We start from the raw sequence: 23,637 nt of genomic DNA, 5'->3' as shown, positions 1-23,637 counted from the left end.
GATAGAGATCAGAGCAAACAGTAAAGAACTACTTGGAAAAAACAGAGACTATATAAGAAGATAACTTCCAAAAAATTACATTTAAAACCCCTAATGAGATGAAAACAGATATTGCAACCATGAAAAAAAAAAAAGAACAAAAAGCACATTGAGAGAGCAATAAATAGCAATGAAAAAAAGTTCCCTTGGAAAATAAATATATGATGATAAAAATGAAAGCCTCAGTAAAAGAACCGAAAAATAAAACTGAGGAAATTTCTCACAAAGTGGAGTGAAAGAGCCTAAGAGATGGTATATCAGAAAGGAAATATAAGAAAATCAGAGGACCAGCTCAGAAAGTCCAACACCAGTAATAAAAGTTCCAGAAAGAAACGAGAGAAAACAGAAGGGAGAAATAAACAATGAAATCATTCAAGAAAATGTTCCAGAATTGAAGGGCATGAGTTTCCACATTAAGTAGGCCTACCAAGTACCTGGCAAAATGGATAAAAGTAAACCTACCCCAAAACACATCTTCATCAAGTTTCAGAACACTGGAGGCAAAGAGAAGCGCCTTATAGGCTTTCAAATTGAAAAATAGCTCACAATCAGAAGGTTAAGAATCAGAATGACCTCATACCCTGAAGGCTAGCATTGCCTTCAAAATTCTGAAGAAATTATTTTCAACCAAGATTTTTCTTTCTAGCACAATGATGAATTAAGTATAGGATTAGAATAATGATATTTTCACTCACAAGATCTTTCTTCCTATACACTTTTCTCAAGAAGTACCTGGAAGTTGTGTTCTACAGAAGCAAGAGAGAGGAAAACTTGGAGCCAGGGTCCTGGAGGAAGATAAGAGGAATCCCAGGATGATGGTGAAGAGCCCCTGGAGACGGCATTACTGGTTCTGGAGAGCTGTGGCCTACAGCGGAGAAAAGACGCAGCAGGTCAGAAGACTCTGGAAGAGAAGTATTCAGGAGAATAAAATGAATAAATTATGCATAGCATCTTGAGAGAAGAGCTAAGTCATGGCAGCCTGTGACTGAATTAGTGATACATATATAGAAAACTAAGCAAATTAAAAAAAAATTCCAAGGAAAATTAATTTTATAGGAAAGAAAAAGTAATCTTGGCTTACTATATGACTCAGCTCTCAATATCACTGTGTGGTCATAATTGACCTTAATCAGTTATTGACCTAAGAAAAGTGATGCAACCTTAGAGGCAGGATAAAGGGGATGGGAAGAGTACACATGTGCGCTGTGGGAAGGGGGAGAGCAAGTTAAATCCTCATTCTCTAAGGGAAAGTCAGTCGATGCTTCTTAAAACCAAAGAATCAAGAAGTAGCACAGCTCTGCATTGAAGGATCAGGAAGTCTGTGCTCTCTGTGGTTGAGGAGTTTCTCCCCTACCAGGACTGGGGTGAAGGTGGGCAGGTATCAGCCTACAGTAGAATGCCAGCTGCACCCTATGTCCATCTGTCACCCAGGAATTACATCAGTAACAACATTACAGACATTGTGCTAGTGGCTAGGGAGAACATAAAAACCAAGAAGACAATATCCCTGCCCTCATGAAGTTACAGTTAAGATACAGCCATTCCAAAAGAAAGACTATGATAAATATTTTAAAGGAAAAACAGATGAAAGCAGCCACTTTAACTCACCAGACCCTCACACTTGGTGTAAGGAAGAACTCTGTAAAGGTGGAAAAGGGGGGAGGACGCTAATCAATAGAAGAGTACAGGTGCAGAAGACTCTGGAGACTGTAAAGATATCCCCCTTGCCCTGATTGTTCCTGGGACTAAAGGCAGAGGGTTACACATCTTCCTGGAAGGACAGCTTATCACCTGGCCTATGAGGGGGCGTCCCGGTAGTGCTGGCCACGTGGGATCGACTCTATTTAGAGCTTCCCATCATGCTTAAGAAATGACCACTAGACAGAAGGGCGTTGCTGAAGTCAGACACCCCAACAGAGGACATTCTCCTGCATAACGCATAAGACGTTTGAGCATGTCAAAGCAACAGGACACACAGAAACCATCCAAACATGGATAGAGCTACTCACTGGTGAGACGCGGAACCTCTTCAAATTGCAATGCCAGCTGAGGAATGTACGAGAACAAATTGCAAAGAACCTCATAGAGAAGGGTACTCTAACCACTGAGAGGCATAATTTCCTGCTATATGACATGACGACTCCTCCAGTGACCAGTACTACAGAGAAGCAGCAACTAGTGAAAAAACCCGCAAGATGGTCTACCAGAGCCGTGGCTAAATGACCTCAGCATATGGACAAGCAAACTCTGGCACCCCTGGTGCTAGCCCATTCCTCCAAAGGGCTAGAGAATGTCTCCTCCTCTCTGACACATGGGAAGTATAATGTGGCAATCAGTCAAGCCAAGGACTTGGTAGAACTGGACCCTGAGGTGGAGGGCACAAGCCTAGTGCCACTGAGATGATCTGGGCTGTGTGGCAGCATTCAATAAATCCTAAAGCCGGCAGGTGGGTTCCTCCTTTTCCCCTGCTGACTGATGACTGTTAGAGACCTCGTTACCTGGTTTTGTGCGATGAGATGCTTTTGCATCCTTTTTTTTTTTTTCCTGCTCTCGAATCAGACTCAGTTTGGGGAGAGCAATATCAGGGCTTCTCCATAGACTTCGCAGATATTATAAGCAGATTTTATTTCTCTCTATACTTCCATTGCAGAGGGGAATAAACGGGGTGAACTACATACTCCCAATGAATATTTTCTGCCATCTCCTGGCTTAGTTTCATCCAGTGTGCTTTTGGGTAAGCAGGAATGTCTCAGTGAGGTTTGGACTGCTCCAGCCACAGACCGCGGATGAGATGAAAAGTAAATGATTTATTTCATTTTTTAAAGTTTGATGTTTTTTCCTATCTTAAACACATGGCTCTTTCCAAGACTTTGTCTCTCAGACTCTGGTTAAATAATGTAGGGTCTCATTATTCCTATCCCCAATCAAGTTGAAATTTCACACTAAGTCAGGGAGAGACAATACACAAATTGAAATAATTCTGTCTTCAAATAAGGGGCTGTATTAGTTTATTAAGCTTATAGAAGGCAATATACCAGAAATAGAATGGCTTTTAAAAAAGGGAATTTAATTAGTTACATGTTTACAGCTCCAAGGATGTGAAAATGTCCACATTAAGGCACTAACAAGAGGTTACCTTTACTCAAGATAGGCTGATGCCATTCGGAAAACCTCTGTCAGAGGGAAGGCATGTGGCTGGCTTGTGCCCAGTTCCATTGCTTCCAGCTTCTGATGCCAGTGGTTTCCTCTCTAAGCACCTGTGGGCTTTCACTTAGCTCCTCTGGGACATAGCTCTGGGTTCTGGCCTGTTTAACATCTCATGGGAAGGCACTTGGCGACTTCTGCTGGGCTCTGTGTGTGTCTCTGTCAGCTCCAGAGTGACCGTTCCTCAAGCATCTGCATCTGCATCAGCTCTGAGGTTTCTTCAAAATGTTTCCCCTTTTAAAGGACTCCAGTAAACTAATCAAGGTCCACCTTGAATGGGCAGGGTCACATCTCCATCTAATCAAAAGGCCACACCCAAAACTGGGCACACCACATCTCAGTGTAGATAATCTAATCAAGTCTCCATCCTACAATGTTAAATCGGGATTAAAAGAAACAGCTGCCCCCACAAGATTGGATCAGGATTAAAATATGGCTTATCTGCAGCTCATAATAGCTTCAAACTAGCACAGGGGGAAAAAAAGCTAAGAGATGGTCTTTGGGATTGTGATTTTTCTCATTTTTCCTTTTCTAACCTAATGAAAATGTCCCAGATTTGATGACCTGGTTCTCACAATTCTAGAACCAGAAGTATATTCAGTACTCTCTCTTATTTTCCCTCATTCATCAGGACAAAAGTCTAAATGAAAACAAATGTCATCTTTGAACACCTCCTTTGTGCCTTCAGCATAGCATGTATAAGGGCGGGGAGGAGGGGGAATGAGCGTTTCCTCCCTTTAGCTCCTGCCTGCCCTGTTTCCTCCAGACTCCTTCAAATGTCTCTGCACTGAACTCAGGAAGCTATAAATTTTACTTACTGAAAAGCAGCAAGCTGTACCCTGAGTCCAGACATAAGAACTCCAGATCTTATTGCTCCCTATTTTTTGGCTCCCCACATACCTGGAGAAATCCTGTCTGTATATAAGAGTTTGTCTGTAGTTACAGATACTCTCCTGTCATCAGTCTTGATTCAACACAACCCTCTTTCTGGCCAAATTTCTAAAATGTTTTTCACTCCAGTAATGAAGGCAGAGAAAAGCTTTATTAAAGAAGACCTAAATTAGAGGGTCGAAAGTAGCTTGAAATGAAATCCAGTATTCGGGGATATAAAGACAATAGGTTTTTGGTTTGCTCGTACTTTTAATGGATCTGCCTTTTGACCATTACAGAAAAACAGGCTGTCACAGGGCTGATACGATAACCCAGGCCTAATCTGATCTTCCTGAACAGAATAATTTAGTGATTATAACTTTATCCCCTCCCCCAACCCTACCTAGCTCGACAAAAAATTCCCCAACTCAATTAAGATTTTTTTTTTTTTTCGGGTATCTACCTCTTAGGTAATTTAAGAAACAAAGTGTAGCCCTTCTCCGCCAGCACTCCCGCCGCCATCTAGCCCTCCTCTTCCCCTTTCTCCGCTGGCGCTCCCGCCGCCGTCTAGCCCTCCTCTTCCCCCTACTCCGCCAGTGCTCCCACCACCGTCTAGCCCTCCTCTTCCTCTTTCTCCGCCAGCGGCGCTCCCGCCGCCATCTGGCCCTCCTCTTCCCCCTTCTCCGACGGCGCTCCCGCCGCCATCTAGCCCTCTTCTTCCTCTTTCTCCGCCGGCGGCGCGCCCGCCGCCATCTTGCCCTTCTCTTTCCCCTTCTGCTCCGGCGGTGCTCCATCCGTCATTTTATCCTTCCTTTCTCCTCCTGCTCCAGCGGCTCTCCAACCACCACCGTGCCCTCTTCCACCTTCACCGGCTCCTCCGCCACCGTCCTCAACAACTTTGCCATCCTCACCTTTCCTCCTCCAGAACAGATACTAGGGGAGTAGAAACGATACAGAACAGCTCCCGGAGCCACGACAGAGATCAAAAAGACAGCGACCCCATCCTGGAACGGTTGACTGTCTGGGAGAACCAGCTCTGGTGAGATCGCCGAGGGGCGCAGGCTTCCCTGGGCGGGGCGGCAAGCAGCCGGAGTCCCTCCCCTCCTCCTTCTCGGGCCAGCTGGCAGAATCGGGCAGGCGGTCCCTTCAAGCCGCGGCGGCTGGCGCCTCCACCACGCGCGGCCCCCCTGACCAACTGAGAGAATTGGATGGGAAATCCCCAGGCCGCGGAGAACGGTGACGGGGGGGGTCCCTTCCAAACACGTGACTCCCCGGTCTGGCTGGGAACGGTGCACTCTCCCGGGCCGCGGCGGCTGGTGCCCTCCCGCCACGCTTGGCGCTCCGGGCCGACTAGGAAATTCGGATGGGTGCTCTCCCGGGCTGCGGCGGCCAGCAACCCTCCCCGCGTTTGGAACCCCGGGCCGGCTGGCACTCTTCCAAGCCACTTTGGCAGGCGAACCTCTCCAACGGTGAGAGTTTTCCAAAGTTAAAGGACCCACAGCACCTTTTACTGGTGGGACCCGCAGACAAACGTGTGCCACGAGCGCCACCTACTGGGCAGGATAAGAGAAACAGAACCCAGAGATTTCACAGAAAAATCTTTCAACCTGTTGGGTCCAACACCCAGGGATATCTGACTAAATGCCCAGACGCCACAGAAGATAACAGATCACGCTCAGAAAATTGAAAATATGGCCCAGTCAAAGGAACAAACCAATAGTTCAAATGAGATACAGGAGCTGAGACAACTAATGCTGAATATACGAACAGAAATGGAAAACCTCTTCAAAAACGAAATCGATAAATTGAGGGAGGACATGAAGAAGACATGGGCTGAACAAAAAGAAGAAATAGAAAAACTGAAAAAACAAATCACAGAACCTATGGAAGTGAAGGATAAAGTAGAAAAGATGGAAAAAACAATGGATACCTACAATGATAGATTTAAAGAGACAGAAGATAGAATTAGTGATTTGGAGGTAGGACATCTGAATTCCAAAAAGAAACAGAAACTATCGGGAAAAGAATGGAAAAATTTGAACAGGGTATCAGGGAACTCAAGGACAATATGAACCGCACAAATATACGTGTTGTGGGTGTCCCAGAAGGAGAAGAGAAGGGAAAAGGAGGAGAAAAACTAATGGAAGAAATTATCACTGAAAATTTCCCAACTCTTACGAAAGACCTAAAATTACAGATCCAAGAAGTGCAGCGCACCCCAAAGAGATTAGACCCAAATAGGCGTTCTCCAAGACACTTACTAGTTAGAATGTCAGATGTCAAAGAGAAAGAGAGGATCTTGAAAGCAGCAAGAGAAAAACAATCCATCACATACAAGGGAAACCCAATAAGACTATGTGTAGATTTCTCAGCAGAAACCATGGAAGCTAGAAGACAGTGGGATGATATATTTAAGTTACTAAAAGAGAAAAACTGCCAGCCAAGACTCCTATATCCAGCAAAATTGTCCTTCAAAAATGAAGGAGAAATTAAAACATTTATAGACAAAAAGTCACTGAGAGAATTTGTGACCAAGAGACCAGCTCTGCAAGAAATACTAAAGGGAGCACTAGAGTCATTTACGAAAAGACAGAAGAGAGAGGTATGGAGAAGAGTGTAGAAAGAAGGAAAATCAGATATGATATATATAATACAAAAGGCAAAATGGTAGAGGAAAATATTATCCAAACAGTAATAACACTAAATGTTAATGGACTGAATTCCCCAATCAAAAGACATAGACTGGCAGAATGGATTAAAAAACAGGATCCTTCTATATGCTGTCTACAGGAAACACATCTTAGACCCAAAGACAAACATAGGTTGAAAGTGAAAAGTTGGGAAAAGATATTTCATGCAAATAACAACCAGAAAAGAGCAGGAGTGGCTATACTAATATCCAACAAATTAGACTTCAAATGTAAAACAGTTAAAAGAGACAAAGAAGGACACTATATACTAATAAAAGGAACAATTCAACAAGAAGACATAACAATCATAAATATTTATGCACCGAACCAGAATGCCCCAAAATACGTGAGGAATACACTGCAAACACTGAAAAGGGAAATAGACACATATACCATAATAGTTGGAGACTTCAATTCCCCACTCTCATCAATGGACAGAACATCTAGACAGAGGATCAATAAAGAAATAGAGAATCTGAATATTACTATAAATGAGCTTGACTTAACAGACATTTATAGGACATTACATCCCACAACAGCAGGATATACCTTTTTCTCAAGTGCTCATGGATCATTCTCAAAGATAGACCATATGCTGGGTCACAAAGCAAGTCTTAACAAATTTAAAAAGATTGAAATCATACACAACACTTTCTCAGATCATAAAGGAATGAAGTTGGAAATCAATAATAGGCGGAGTGCCAGAAAATTCATAAATACATGGAGGCTCAACAACACACTCTTAAACAACAAGTGGGTCAAAGAAGAAATTGCAAGAGAAATTAGTAAATACCTAGAGGCAAATGAAAATGAAGACACAACATATCAAAACTTATGGGACGCAGCAAAGGCAGTGCTAAGAGGGAAATTTATTGCCCTAAATGCCTTTATCAGAAAAGAAGAAAAGGCAAAAATGCAGGAATTAACTGTCCACTTGGAAGAACTGGAAAAAGAACAGCAAACTATCCCAAAGCAAGCAAAAGGAAAGAAATAACAAAGATTAGAGCAGAAATAAATGAAATTGAGAACATGAAAACAATAGAGAAAATCAATAAGACCAGAAGTTGGTTCTATGAGAAAATCAATAAGATTGATGGACCCTTATCAAGACTGACAAAAAGAAGAAGAGAGAGGATGCAAATAAATAAGATCAGAAATGGAAGAGGAGACATAACTACTGACCTCACAGAAATAAAGGAGGTAATAACAGGATACTATGAACAACTTTACGCTAATAAATACAACAATTTAGATGAAATGGATGGGTTCCTGGAAAGACATGAACAACCAACTTTGACTCAAGAAGAAATAGATGACCTCAACAAACCAATCACAAGTAAAGAAATTGAATTAGTCATTCAAAACCTTCCTAAAAAGAAAAGTCCAGGACCAGACAGCTTCACATGTGAATTCTATCAAACATTCCAGAAAGAATTCTATCAAACAAACTCTTCAAAAAAATCGAAGTGGAGGGAAAACTACCTAATTCATTCTATGAAGCCAACATCACCCTCATACCAAAACCAGGCAAAGATATTACAAAAAAAGAAAACTACAGACCAATCTCTCTAATGAATATAGATGCAAAAATCCTCAATAAAATTCTAGCAAATCGTATCCAACAACACATTAAAAGAATTATACATCATGACCAAGTAGGATTCATCCCAGGTATGCAAGGATGGTTCAACATAAGAAAATCTATTAATGTAATACACCATATCAACAAATCAAAGCAGAAAAATCACATGATCATCTCAATTGATGCAGAGAAGGCATTTGACAAGATTCAACATCCTTTCCTGTTGAAAACACTTCAAAAGATAGGAATACAAGGGAACTTCCTTAAAATGATAGAGGGAATATATGAAAAACCCACAGCTAATATCATCCTCAATGGGGAAAAATTGAAAACTTTCCCCCTGAGATCAGGAACAAGACAAGGATGTCCACTATCACCACTATTATTCAACATTGTGTTGGAGGTTCTAGCCAGAGCAATTAGACAAGAAAAAGAAATACAAGGCATCAAAATTGGAAAGGAAGAAGTAAAACTATCACTGTTTGCAGACGATATGATACTATACGTCGAAAACCCGGAAAAATCCACAACAAAACTACTAGAGCTAATAAATGAGTACAGCAAAGTAGCAGGTTACAAGATCAACATTCAAAAATCTGTAGCTTTTCTATACACTAGTAATGAACAAGCTGAGGGGGAAATCAAGAAACGAATCCCATTTACAATTGCAACTAAAAGAATAAAATACCTAGGAATAAATTTAACTAAAGAGACAAAAAACCTATATAAAAAAAACTACAAAAAACTGCTAAAAGAAATCACAGAAGACCTAAATAGATGCAAGGGCATACCGTGTTCATGGACTGGAAGACTAAATATAGTTAAGATGTCAATCCTACCTAAATTGATTTACAGGTTCAATGCAATGCCAATCAAAATCCAACAACTTATTTTTCAGAAATAGAAAAACCAATAAACAAATTTATCTGGAAGGGCAGGGTGCCCCGAATTGCTAAAAACATCTTGAGGAAAAAAAACGAAGCTGGAGGTCTTGCGCTGCCTGACTTTAAGGCATATTATGAAGCCACAGTGGTCAAAACAGCATGGTATTGGCATAAAGATAGATATATCGACCAATGGAATCGAATAGAGTGCTCAGATATAGACCCTCTCATCTATGGACATTTGATCTTTGATAAGGCAGTCAAGCCAACTCACCTGGGACAGAACAGTCTCTTCAATAACTGGTGCCTAGAGAACTGGATATCCATATGCAAAAGAATGAAAGAAGACCCATATCTCACACCCTATACAAAAGTTAACTCAAAATGTATCAAAGCTCTAAACATTAGGTCTAAGACCATAAAACAGTTAGAGGAAAATGTAGGGAGATATCTTATGAAACTTACAATTGGAGGCGGTTTTATGGACCTTAAACCTAAAGCAAGAGCACTGAAGAAGGAAATAAATAAATGGGAGCTCCTCAAAATTAAACACTTTTGTGCATCAAAGAACTTCATCAAGAAAGTAGAAAGACAGCCTACACAATGAGAGACAATATTTGGAAATGACATATCAGATAAAGGTCTAGTATCCAGAATTTATAAAGAGATTGTTCAACTCAACAACAAAAAGACAGCCAACCCAATTACAAAATGGGAAAAAGACTTGAACAGACACCTACCAGAAGAGGAAATACAAATGGCCAAAAGGCACATGAAGAGATGCTCAATGTCCCTGGCCATTAGAGAAATGCAAATCAAAGCCACAATGAGATATCATCTCACACCTACCAGAATGGCCATTATCAACAAAACAGAAAATGACAAGTGCTGGAGAGGATGCGGAGAAAGAGGCACATATCCACTGTTGGTGGGAATGTCAAATGGTGCAACCACTGTGGAAGGCAGTTTGGCGGTTCCTCAAAAAGCTGAATATAGAATTGCCATACGACCCAGCAATACCATTGCTAGGTATCTACTCAAAGGATGTAAGGGCAAAGACACAAACAGACATTTGCACACCAATGTTTATAGCAGCATTATTTACAATTGCAAAGAGATGGAAACAGCCAAAATGTCCATCAACAGACGAGTGGCTAAACAAACTGTTGTATATACATACGATGGAATATTATGCAGCTTTAAGACAGGATAAACTTATGAAGCATGTAATAACATGGATGGACCTAGAGAACATTATGCTGAGTGAGTCTAGCCAAAAACTAAAGGACAAATACTGTATGGTCCCACTGATGTGAACCGACATTCGAGAATAAACTTGGAATATGTCATTGGTAACAGAGTCCAGCAGGAGTTAGAAACAGGGTAAGATAATGGGTAATTGGAGCTGAAGGGATACAGACTGTGCAACAGGACTAGATACAAAAACTCAAAAATGGACAGCACAATAATACCTAATTGTAAAGTAATCATGTTAAAACACTGAATGAGGCTGCATCTGAGCTATAGGTTTTGTTTTTTTTTACTATTATTATTACTTTTATTTTTTTCTCTTTATTAACATTCTATATCTTTTTCTGTTATGTTGCTAGTTCTTCTAAACCGATGCAAATGTACTAAGAAACGATGATCATGCATCTATGTGATGATGTTAAGAATTACTGATTGCATATGTAGAATGGTATGATTTCTAAATGTTGGGTTAATTTCTTTTTTTCCGTTAATTAATAAAAAAAAAAAGAAAAAAGAAACAAAGTGTAAAGTGAAACAAATTGTAAATGTTAGGCAGAAGAGAGCTCCACTCTTGCTTTCTAAAAGTATAAAAGCCCATTTGTGTGTTGTCTCTCCCTGACTTAACTTTTTCTTTCCATTTAAATAATTCAGTGTGGATTTTGAAACCAGGTTTTCCTGTGCAAAGTTTCAACTTGATTGGGGATAGAAGTTGAGTTCACTTCTTTTTCGCAACTCTTGGTCACTGTTTATTTTTATATTGTATCCCAATAAGATTTCTTCATTTTGAATCTGCATAATGTTCACTGCCAAATACCTTCTCATTTAATGCTGCATGTCATCACTTCTGTATGATAAAGACCAACAACTCTTGGTTCTCTGGTCTTTTAAAAAAAAAAGAAGAAGAAACACATTTTATTTAGAAATAAGGAGTTACACACCAAAAAGAAAAATCAGCTAAATGAGTTATAAATAGTTGTCTCTCATTGGAGAAGGAAAGCGGAGGACTGCTGTCTTAAAGAACTATTTGATAGTCTTATAGAACTATCTGATCTCTTGAAAATATGTGTGTGAATAGTCTTGCTAAAAATAAAAACAAAAGTAAATGGAAAATGAAGATGTGAAGGTGCAAGTATAGACAGCTGTCTTGAGATACTTGGTTAAAAAGGGTTAGAGTTAAAAAAAGTGGAGTTAGGATATTTTAGGTCAGAGTGGGTTTTTTAAAGATGGGAAATAGAGCACATTTCCTACCTGAGAGGAAGACAGTGACGGTGCAAGAGAGGGAGGGTACCAAAAGAAGCAAACTCCTTAAAGAGATTACAGGGTGGGATCTAAAACCTACAGGGAAGGGCTGGGCTTTGATATAGGAGGGACACTTCCTCCACTAAAACAAGAGGGAAGGAAAGGTGGGTCCTGATACAAATGGAATTGGAGAACTTGCCTTGACCCTGCTCTTTGCCTTGTCAGGCTTCAGCAAGACACCTAGAGCAGAACACAGTGCAATGTAACTGGCGATTATATGATGAATAACACACATACCATAACCAGGTACCTGTCTCTTCAACCCACCTGCAGTGTAGGGGGCCAAACTGCCTATGCATGGTGACTACCACTCCCATAAGGCATGTACAACCCTCTCATCTCATAGAAATAAGAACATCTACTTTTTTTATTTTTAATTTTTTATTGTATATTATAATATGTATACAAGGCAAAGAAAGGAAAAAGCAATAATTTTCAGAGCACTCTTCAACAAGTGGTTACAGGATAGATCCCAGAGTTTGTTATGGACTACCATATGATCCTCTCAGATTTTTCCTTCTAGCTGATCCCAAATATAGGAGGCTAGAGGGCTTAAATAATTTCTTTATCATGACAATCGACTTTTTTTTCCTTCTTTTTTTTGGTGAAAAATAGTATATGTACAAAAAAGCTATAAGTTTCAAAGCACAGCACTATAATTAGATGTAGAACATATTTCAGAGTTTGACAGGGGTTACAGTTCCACAATTTTGGTTTTTATTTCTAGCTGTTCTAAAATACTGGAGACTAAAAGAGATATCAACTTAATGATTCAGCAATCATATTCATTTGTTAAGTCCTATCTTCTATGTATAACTCCACCATCACCTTTGATCTTTCCATCACTTTCTTTAGGGGAGTTTGGGCTATGACAATTCTAAAGTTCTTGTATTAGAAGGGTCTGTCACTAATATGGGGTAGGGAGATGGAACTACCTGAGAGAACATCTACATTTTACAGAAACAAACTCCCACTGGTAACACATCAGACCAATCTCTTTGGTGGGCCCTCCTGCTGCCAAACACCTACTTCCCAGATCAAGCAAACTTACTGGGACAGAGCTGGGCTTGTAAGAAATGGGCGAGATTTCCAAGATTTCTTCCCACAAAAAGGAACAAACTATTGGTGGAAATTAGAGTTGGGAATAGTGAGTAAGCAGGGAAGGACAGAACTACCCTCAGAAAAATGATGGGAACAGCGCCATGATCCAGCACCAAGGGAGGAAAGCCAAACCGGAGACTCTTACATTAAGCCAGAACCTTGGAAGAGGTTCCAAAGGGGTTCTAGGTTGGCAGGGGCCCCAGCTCCAGGCAGACACAGTTGCAACTCATCCCTGAAGAGAGCAAACCCAACATAAAAATTTCCTGCAGATGAGGATCCAACCAATGTAAGTTCCCACTCAGAGATCCCCAGGCCCGGGAGGAGACATACCACCGCAAGTGAGAGTCAGCAGAATGCATGTTGGAAACAAATCTCCCTGAATTATAACTGAAGAGCCAGTGGAAGCCTCTTGCTCTTGGGGTGTTCCAGTCTAAGCCTGTACCCCGCCTTTTACTTGCTTCCCCACGTCTGGTATTTGGAATACTCAAACACTATCACCTGCGTGTTTGCTAAAATGCACATTCCGGAGTTGCAGTCCAGACCTACAGAGCCCAGGCTGGGAATGTGCATTAATACTCTCCACAGAGGAAAACCAGGCAGCTTCCCTGGGTCACCCAGACCCAGCTTCCCTTTCCACAATCACGTTCCTGTAGCTTTAACTGTCCACTCGGAGATGTGACTGCAGCAGGCCCATCCTTTCAGAAGCCTAAGAAAATAGCTAAACAAGGCAGCACCCCCTAGTGCCAGCAAGACAAAGGGACAGTCTTGGCTTGGGTGCTGCCTGGGCATACAGCACAGCCCCCATCTGTCCACCACAGCCCTGGAGCCATCACTGTGCTGGAATGAAATCCTGGCCACGCTTCAGTGAAAACAATGTGCAAAATACTGTGATTAAAGATGGTGGGGAGTGGCCACATTATGACAGTAATGTCATAACAGCTTGAGAAGATAAAGTATGTTCACCAGAAATTTAGAAATGCTAAGAGAATCCACAGAGTGGGCAATCAGGAGACTCTTTGCTTGAGAGACCAAGATGGGGCTTGGAAAAGAACTCATCATAAAGGAAGAGAGAGAGTCAGGCTTATGCTGTGTCCAAAGGCAATGAGCCCATTTCAAATAGAGCTGACTTTGAGTACAGCATGGGCTGACTCATCTCTCTGGCCTAACCCCCGTGACCTTTATCTTAGGGAGAGCAGAAGGCAAATAAAAATAAGTAAAAGTGCAAATAAAAGATTGGCACTGCTTGGCAATTTTGTAGCTTAGGGAACATGAGACAGGATAAAAGGGAAATGGAAAATGGCTTGTGGGAAAACCAGTAATGGCAACTGTTCTAGTTTGCTAACTGCCAGAATGCAATATATCAGAAACAGAATGGCTTTTAAAAAGGGGACTTTGATAAGTTGCTAGTTTATAGTTCTAGGCTGGGAAAATGTCCCAATTAAAACAAGTCTATAGAAATGTCTAATCTAAGGCATCCAGGGAAAGATACCTTGGTTCAAGAAGGCCAATAATGTTCAGTGTTTCTCTCTCAGCTGGAAGGGCACATGGCGAACATGGTGGCATCTGCTGGCTTTTTCTCCAGGCCTGTTGCTTCCAGAAGCTCCTCAGGAGGCATTTTCCTTCTTCATCGCCAAAGGTCACTGGCTGGTGGACTCTGCTTTGTGGTTCTATGGTGTTCTGAAGTTTTCTTCAAAATGCTTCTTCTTTTAAATGATTCCAGTAAACCAATCAAGACCCACGTAGAATGGGTGGAGACACATCTCCATCTAATCAAGCTTAATATCCACAATTGATTGAGTCACATCTCCGTGGAGATAACCTAATCAATTTTCCAACCTATAGTGAATAGGGATTGGAAGAAACCGTTGCTCCCACAAGATTGAGTAGGATTAAAACATGGCTTTTCTAGGGCACATAAATCCTTTGAAATCAGCACAGCAACATTAGACAATCAAAGGTGAATGGTTACAATGTGGCAAGTAGGATGCAATGTCACAGTAGGCCTATCACTTAGGCATTACTGTTGTAATTTTACAGATGAGAGAACTGCTTGCAGAGAGGTTGAGTAACTTACACAACATCACACAGCAATAAATTATGGCATCCTTGAACTTAAGACTGCTTGATAGGATACACTCTTAAGATAAATATTTCTCTGATTCAATTGTTTAAATAGGTGAATTAATTTCACAGTTCAAGATTTAGAAAATTATTATAGAATGTATAGTGAAAGTCCTTTTCCTGCAATGATCCCCCAGCCACCCAGTTCCCCTCCTCATAAGCAACTATGTCTTTAGATTATGTGTGATCTTCCAAAGTTATTTTATGAATTTCATTTTGCTACACAAGTGATAAATTATATACACTGTTCTAAACCTCATACTTTTCATTTAAGAATATACCTTGCAGATCATACCACTGCAGTACATAAACATCTTCGTTCTCTTTTACAGCTGCAGAAGAGTCAGAGTGCTCTTGGGGTGCCACGATTCTTTTTACCAACCCCCTGTCAATAGCCATTACCTTTCTCTCCAGTCTGTGAGTCGTCCATGCATTCTACTCTAGAAAAACTCCCAAAGGAGCTTGAGATTCTCCCATGACAGATTCCTTTAAGTGGCTAGACACAGCAACACTCTTAGGTACTGTAAACACTAGGAGTTTATTGTGAAGACACGCGGGAAAAGAAACTGGGAAACAGTTTGCATGGCAGGAGGTAGAGCAGCTCCTCCGCACCAGGGATCCTGCCACAGTCCACTGTGAGAGGCTCCACGTTAGGGGGCTGAGCTGCCCCATCTCTGCCACGCTGGCTCCCGTCAGCTGTCAGTCTCCCTCCACATGCCCCCAAGTCAAACGCCAACACAGGAGAACAGCAGAACCTGCCGCATATGGAACCCAGGAGGCTCAGGGAGCTGCTGGCTGGACAGCTGTCCCGGGAGTAGGACCCAGCCCCGGGCCAGCAGGTGCAGCCAGAGTGGGTGGGGGTGGGGGTCAGGTGATGGAGGACCTGAAGACTTGTGCACTGGGGTCCCATTCCTCTCGGGGTTGGGGTGTGGGGCACTCAGAGCATGACAGGCTCCTTGGCAGTACCGCCTGACCAGGGATTTCCAAACCGCTCAGGAGGAATTTGAATTTGCTGAGCTTCCTACGAGCAAGTGATGCCAGAGACAAAGAGACACTGTTAAAGTTATCCTGCTTTTAGGTATAGGCTGCTTCAGTCTGGGAGGAATCGATCACAAGGGATCACTTACAAGGGCTTTTTCTAGCTTAAAAAGCAATTCCAGGGTGGGCCGCGGTAGCTCAGCAGGCAGAGTTCTCTCCTGCCATGCTGGAGACCTGGGTTTGATTTCCGGTGCCTGCCCATGAAAAAAAAATTCCACATAGGTTAGTTCACCAAATTCTTTTGAAGTAGCCATTATCAATAGCATCCCATTTCATAGATGAGAAAATTGAGATTTATAGAGGTTACCTGTATGCTCAGATTGTTACCCGACAAAAGCCTTGGATTCTTTTGTCCAATGCACACAATAACCAATTCCTGAGATACCAGAACTCAAGGAGAAAATGAATTTATTACTAGGTGCATAGTAGGAGAGCAGATGGCCTAGTGGCCCAAAATCTGTCTCCCCAAACTACAATAATTTTGATAGTTTTATTAGAGACAAGATGGGCAGGGCTTAGGATAATGAGCACAGTGGCCCCAGATGCTGTAATTAGAGGGGATCTGGCTATTGGCATGTGCAGATGGATTGCATACTCAGTCACAGAACTTGTGTAAGAAAATGGTGGAATGAGGTATAGGTGCCTTGTAAGTTAGAGTCTAAGCTACTGCGCAGGTCAGGAGGGCCCACTTTGGTTAGATCCAGTCTCGTCATCAAGACTACTTTGGACTTGGGGTGGGGTAGTCCTGGGCTGACCCAAGACCCTTCATTAATAAACATTAGGGGCCGTCTTTAGTGATTACAAGATTCCAAAGTTGAAAAACTGGATAACTGGGTACATATGAAGGTTAGTCATAAGTTTTTTTTACAATCACAGAAACAGAAGATAAAGGTCATACATTCATTATCAGAGATCAAGGCAGCTGGATTACAATTCAGAGATGTCAGGTATTTCCCTCTGTCTACTCCAATATACCAGAAAGCAAAAAGGAATGTTTATATAACGATTCAGTTATCAAAATCATCCCTTACGTCCTGATTTCTCAGTTAGTCAGCAAGCGCCGCGCTGAGCCCCAGCCCCCGGTGGGATGACTGCTTCCGATTTCTCATCGCTGCAAGCTCCGTGCGGCATGGCTTCGCCGGCTGTCCTTCCCCTTCTGTGCCCCCCGCCCCCGCAGTCCTCTCTCGGGTTATTCTCATTCACCTCCTTGCCTTGGTCTATTTCTAAAAGGCTGGTACCCCGGGTTCCTCTCTCCAGCCCAGACCTCCCTCCTGAGTCCCATTCTGCCTCTAATGTCCTCCTGGATGCCTGCAGGCAGCTGTCCCAAGTCCCTCACGCACAATGCTTCCAAGATAAAAATCACGTTCTCATAAGCTTCCCCTTCTATGTTCTCTCTCTCAGCAGCAGTTTCCATTCCTTAAGTATGTCACTTGACACCTTATCTTTCATTCCTGCAAGATAGGGGCTATCGTCGTCCCACTTTGCTGATGAAGGAACCAAGGTTCAGAGACGTTAACTTGCACAAGACCAGAGTAACTAAGTACTCAACCGAGTCAGGACCTGCCGAGGTCTGTTCTGCAGTGTTCCTGCTGCCCCGGGTTGCCCGGGAGCAGCACAGCAACTTCCCCCCGCTGACGCCCCAGCTCCACAGCTGCTTCAGGACCAACCCATCCAATTCTATCCCTAAAAGTCTCTCAGGGTCTAATCCTCTCCATTCCTATTGCCACTCCCTTAGTTCTGACCCAAGTTATTTCTCCTCTATTGCTAGTTTCATTATCTCTAGCAACAACCGCTACCTCACATCCTCTTTCTGGGAGAATGAGGTCTCCAAATGCGCCGCCCACTGCATGGTGCTGACTGCCGGCCTCTAACTGCTCTAAAATCCCAACTCCCTGCTCCTGTCCTTGCCTAGCCCTCCAGGGACCAGCAACTTGTGTCTTGGTAGGGCTCTGCACGTACCCGTGGCAACATTAATAAAATGGGTTCATCTGCTCTGCTCGAGCTTTCCACTACGCAAACCACTGTACCTACAGTCTCTGTGGACACGCTGGTCCAGATATCTGTACTGTATTCCAATGAACTGCAGAATACTGCCTGGGCCAGAGCCATTCATATGCAACACAGAGAAAGGCTAAATTATGCAAGAGCAATTGACCTGTCTATTGTTTACCCAACAGATCATGTTTATATTTTCTTTGGTAACATGTAATTTGGTTGTACAACAGAGCAGTCAAAGAGACACCTGGAGAGCAGGACATAAGTGTCACTGAATGATTTATTACTCCACACCTCATTGAAAAGGAGCAGCACTTCACAAACTTTCCAAAACTTTGTTTAACTGAGGGAGGGCAGTTTGTGTTTTGAAGAAAAAGGGTTCTGTTGTTGGATGCACATTAGCATTTTAAACACTGAGAAAACTAACAATGCAGAGACGAGAACAGTTTTGCTCCAAGGAGATTATTTTTCACCGTGCACATCTGTTAACATCTTCTGGAAGGGTTTCCCTGCCATAGAAGCTTTGGAAAGTACTGGAAAAGAGTGCAGATGCCCTAAGGGCTTCTGGAATTTTACCTACGCTAGTGTCCAGAGGCAAGTACAGACCTGCCACTCTCTCCTCCTGGGGCTTTCTCTCCCATCCACTTTCCTTCTTTGGTTAACTCCTACTGGTCTTTTAGGATTTGCTTCAATTTTCATCATTCTCACTCTCTCTCACTCTCTCTCTCACTCTCTCACTCTCTCACTCACACACACACACACACACACACACACACACACACACACACACACACATTTGTGCTATGTAATTGCTCTGTGATTTCCCAGCACCCCTCTCTCATAAAACCTCTCTCTATTTGCTATTGGTTGACAGAAATTTCAGCCCAGACAGAGTAGAGCCGAGGGAAGAATTACAGGCTCAGGCAATGGCGGCACTGCAGCCGCAGCCTCCACTTCCTCCCTCCCACATTCAAGAGCAGCAGAAGAGCAGGCACAGGGCGCCCCTCGGGAGACTATTTATTTCGTGGGTCGCATGCCAGCCCTGACCCAACCTCTGTGAGTAAGCAGTGAGTGCAGGATCCTGGCCTCCAGGTTGCCGTGGCTGTCAACTGGGGGATGGGTCCTGAGAGGCTCCAGACCACAAAGACCAAGCACAGTGCAAAGCTCAGAGCAAAGGCCGTTAAAAATGTTCTGGTTGTGTTTATGTCTCCCCGGGCAGGATGCGAATTTCCTACGTCCGTCCGACACCCAGCAGTTGACCTGGCGTACCTTATTCTGAATACATGACAAATGGAGATGCAAAAAAAATTCAAAACAGGACTCCTATCTTCAAGGAGTTTATGGTCTACTTCAGGAGCTAAGATTTATACAATAAAAATCAATCATACAAGGCAACACAATATAAGAAGTGATTCAGATATTAGGTGTCAAAGATATTCAAAGAAGGGATAGAGGAGGAAGGGGGTCTGAGAAAATCTGCAGCCTCAGAGAGCCAGGGAAACTGCCCCCAGGGTGGGTTTTGCATCCAAATGCTGGTTCACTCTCCGAAAACTCCTGGAGACCCATCTTGGCCAGCTCAACTTGCTTGCCCTTTCTCTGCTCTTGGCTCTGACACCTGAGCCCCTGGGCCTGTCTGGCACTGGCTTACCTCCTCTTCCTTCCCCCTCAACCCCAGTACGAGGCTGATGCCCCTTTCTCAGCCTTACCCTCTGTGTGTGTGTGTGGCCGACGTGCTGAACCCAGGGGCCCATGTCCCAGCCTGGCACCGACCAGCTTTTCCTTCATCTCACTTTAGGTGTTACATCATGCTTTTTAATCAACTTCGTTTTTTTAAACTGGGCATCTGTCTGCTGTTAAATCCATTTTTGTAACCCGTAGAAGCATGTGGCAATGGCAGCAGTGATGCCTGAACTCACGGGATAACAGCAGCAGACACTGTTGTGAAGTCGTCCCCTCACCGTGGTGGGACATGTTTTCCCCTCCAATTGTGGCACTGGAATTTGAACAAATTTGGTTTATAGCTTGCAGGATTTAGATACCAAATCCTGCTGGACAGGGCTGGGCAGAAATGAGACTGGGCAGCTGGCAATCTAGGATTTCTCACGGCCCCCTGAGAACCCTTCAGTAGCTCCAAATCATACATAGGACAAAATCCAAACTCTGTACCAACTCCTGGTTCTCTCTGCAACCTCTTGGCCAGGTTCATCTCTCACCGCTCTTACCAAGTGCTTCCGACTCCCACACATATCATACTGTGCCTTTGTTCATGTTGATCCCCCTGCCTGATTCAGCTCAGCTGTCACCTCTTCCAGGAAGCCTTCTCTGGTATCTCTGCCTGTTATAGGATAAGTGTTCCCATAATACATTGCATGAACCTTTATCCATATGAGCCAATTGAGGATAGGAAATAGCCATCCCTAGCAGCTAACACAGGGCCTGGCATGTTGTGGACTTGTATAAACTTGAATGACAATGCAAATGGCACCCTAATATCCTCTGAATCCTTTCCCTTCTGGATGTCCATTCCACATTTCCATTGTCCCTTCCTTCCTCCCTTCTCCCTTATCTCCTTCTTTTTTCTCCTTCTCTCCCTTTCTCTTTCCCTCCCTTATCCCCAGCTACTACCAAAACCTTCCAACAGTAAAGTTTCCTATAATCTCACTCCCACTAGGTAGAGATGACTAACAGGACGTAACATGCCTCCACCTACCATCACCATCCCCAGCGGGTTTAAAAAAAAAAAAAAACTCACAGTGCCACAATTGGAGGGGAAAACATGTCCCACCACGGTGAGGGGATGACTTCACAACAGTGTCTGCTGCTGTTATCCCATGAGTTCAGGCATCACTGCTGCCATCACCACATGCTTCTACGGGTTACAAAAATGGATTTAACAGCAGACAGATGCCCAGTTTAAAAAAATGAAGTTAATTAAAAAGCATGATGTAACACCAAAAGTGAGATGAGAGAAAAGCTGGTCGGTGCCAGGCTGGGACGTGGGCCCCCGGGTTCAGCACCTCGGCCACACACACACAGAGGGTAAGGCTGAGAGAGGGGCGTCAGCCTCGTACTGGGGTTGAGGGGGAAGGAAGAGAAGGTAAGCCAGTGCCGGAGAGGCCCAGGGGCTCAGGTGTCAGAGCCAAGAGCAGAGAAAGGGCAAGCAAGTTGAGCTGGCCAAGGCGGGTCTCCAGGAGTTTGGGGAGAGTGAGTCTTACTCTCACTCTCCCAAATTGTCTTAAATCTGAGTCTTAAATCTGAAGATTTAACACTATAATAGTGAGATTTCAGGAGTTGGCTGTAACTGTTTATGTTGGATCTGTGAGGCCTTCTTGGCTCTTGCTTCTCTGTTCACTTACTAAGCTTCTCTGCTGCTGGGGCTCAGGGTAACAGGCATGCAAGGATCAGAGGATATGCTATTACCCACAAGAAAAGTAGTGAACAAAGAAAATAAGGCATACCTACCTTAAGTCTTAGTGGTGGTTGCTTGGGCTCTGCAGTCAGACTTCTTGAATTTAAATCCCCCCAGATTCACAGCTGTGTGACCTTGGACATGTCACTTAATGTCTCTGAAGGTGAATAAAAATGCTTATCTCATACAGATAGTCAGAATTAAATGAGATAGTACCTACAAAGCACTTAGCATAGAGCTTGACTTATAGTCAATACTTTCCGAATATGAGATATTATATCAGTTGCAATTGCTACATAACAAATCACCCCCCAAAATTTAGTGGCTTAAAGTAACAATAATCTATTGTTACTTCTCATGAATTGGAGGATTCTGACTTGAGGTCTCTCATGTAACAACTGTCAAATGGTGGCCTGGGCTAGAATCATCTAGTAATTGAGAAATTAGGATTAAAGGGGTGATTTTGATAACTGAATCATTATATAGATATTCCTTTTTGCTTTCTAGTACATTAGAGTAGAGTAGAGTATTTCAGAGGGAAATATCTGAAATCTCTATACTGTAATCCAGTTGCCTTGATCTCTGATAATGATTGTATAGCCTTTATCTTCTGCCCCTGTAATTGTGAAAATCTTGTGACTAACCTTCATTTGTACTCAGTTATCCAGTTCTTCAATTTTAGAGTCTTGTATTCACTAAAGACAGCTCCTAATCTTTATTACTGGAGGGTTTTGGGTCAGCCCAGAACTAATGCACCCCAAGTCCAAAGTTATCTTGATGATGAGACTGGATCTAACCAAAGCAGGCCCTAGTACTTTGCACAGTCGCTTAGATTTTAATCTACAAGTCACCTATACCTCATTATAATACTCCATCATTCTCTTACCTGTGACTAAGCATGTAATCAGTCTGTACTTGCTCAATAATTAGAACACCTCTAATTACATCATCTGGGGCCACTGTGCCCATTATCCTAGGCCCTGCCCATCTTTTTCTCTAATAAAACTATCAGAATTTCTGCTGTTCAGGGAGATAGATTTTGGGTCACTAGGCCATCTGCTCTCCTACTAAATGCCTAGTAATAAACTCTTTTTCTCTTTGAAACGATGGCGTCTCAGGAATTAGTTATCGAGGGTGTCAGACAAAAGAATCCACGGCCTTTGTCGAATAACAATTTGAAGGCTAACACATGTGTCTGGCATCTGAGCAGGGAAGACTCAAACAGCTGATGGTTGGAGGGGCCAGGTTCCTCAAGCATCTCTCTCTCTGGAATCCACAGCATGGTGGCTTCCAGGTCACCAGATTTCTTACATGGGGACTCAGAGCTAGAGAGAATGAACCAAGCAGAAGCAGTATCACTTTTTGTGGTCTAGCCTCAGAAGCCTCAAAGTATCACTTCCTCCATACTCTACTAGTTATGGCAGTCATAAAATCCATCCAGGTTCAGAGGCAAGGGTCATAAACTCCATCTTTTTTTTTTAAATAAAAAAAATTAACAACAAACAAAACATTAAGATATCATTCCATTCTACATATATAATCAGTAATTCTTAATATCATCACATAGTTGCATATTCATCATTTCTTAGAACATTTGCATCAATTTAGAAAAAGAAATAAAACGATCACAGAGGAAAAAGATTATACATACCATACCCCTTACCCCTCGCTTTCATTTATCACTAGCATTTCAAACTAAATTTATTTTAACATTTGTTATCTACCATATCAACAGAAGAGTAGAACATATGGAATAAAAAAATAAATAAATAATAGGGGGAACAAACTCCATCTTTTGATGGAAGAGTGGCAAGGTTCTAAAAGAATATGTGAGGTGGAAAAGGCTGCTTTTGGAAAATACTATCTGATACAAGATTATAATAGTTACCATTTACTGAGCACCTGCCACATGCCTTGCGACTTGCATGTACTATTTTCAGATATCTTAAAGCATTGGATTGGTTGATGAAATTGTAGGTTTCTCAGAAGAAGAGTATTTCAGAGCATGGAAATACACATAATGTGGGAGTCACAGAAAAGAAAATCTTTTTTCACAGAAAGGGGAAATGGGAATTAGTTGTTAATTATCAAATATACAAGATTACATTCAACCCATAACTCAAATTACATTCAATTACTCAGAGCAAAGCTTAG

The 23,637-nt window shown here is 42.5% G+C and overlaps 1 pseudogene; it reads left to right on the top strand.

Moving 5' to 3' along the window:
• The first annotated feature begins 851 nt into the window (after positions 1-851).
• Positions 852-2,525, top strand: LOC143686857 (Golgi phosphoprotein 3-like pseudogene; annotated as a pseudogene).
• The last annotated feature ends 21,112 nt before the right edge of the window (positions 2,526-23,637 follow it).

Source organism: Tamandua tetradactyla, chromosome 6, assembly GCF_023851605.1.
Source record: "Tamandua tetradactyla isolate mTamTet1 chromosome 6, mTamTet1.pri, whole genome shotgun sequence".
In the NCBI taxonomy this organism is placed as follows: Eukaryota; Metazoa; Chordata; class Mammalia; order Pilosa; family Myrmecophagidae; genus Tamandua; species Tamandua tetradactyla.
The sequence above is the reverse complement of the archived record's forward strand: the minus strand, read 5'-3'. Positions and strand labels throughout refer to the sequence as shown.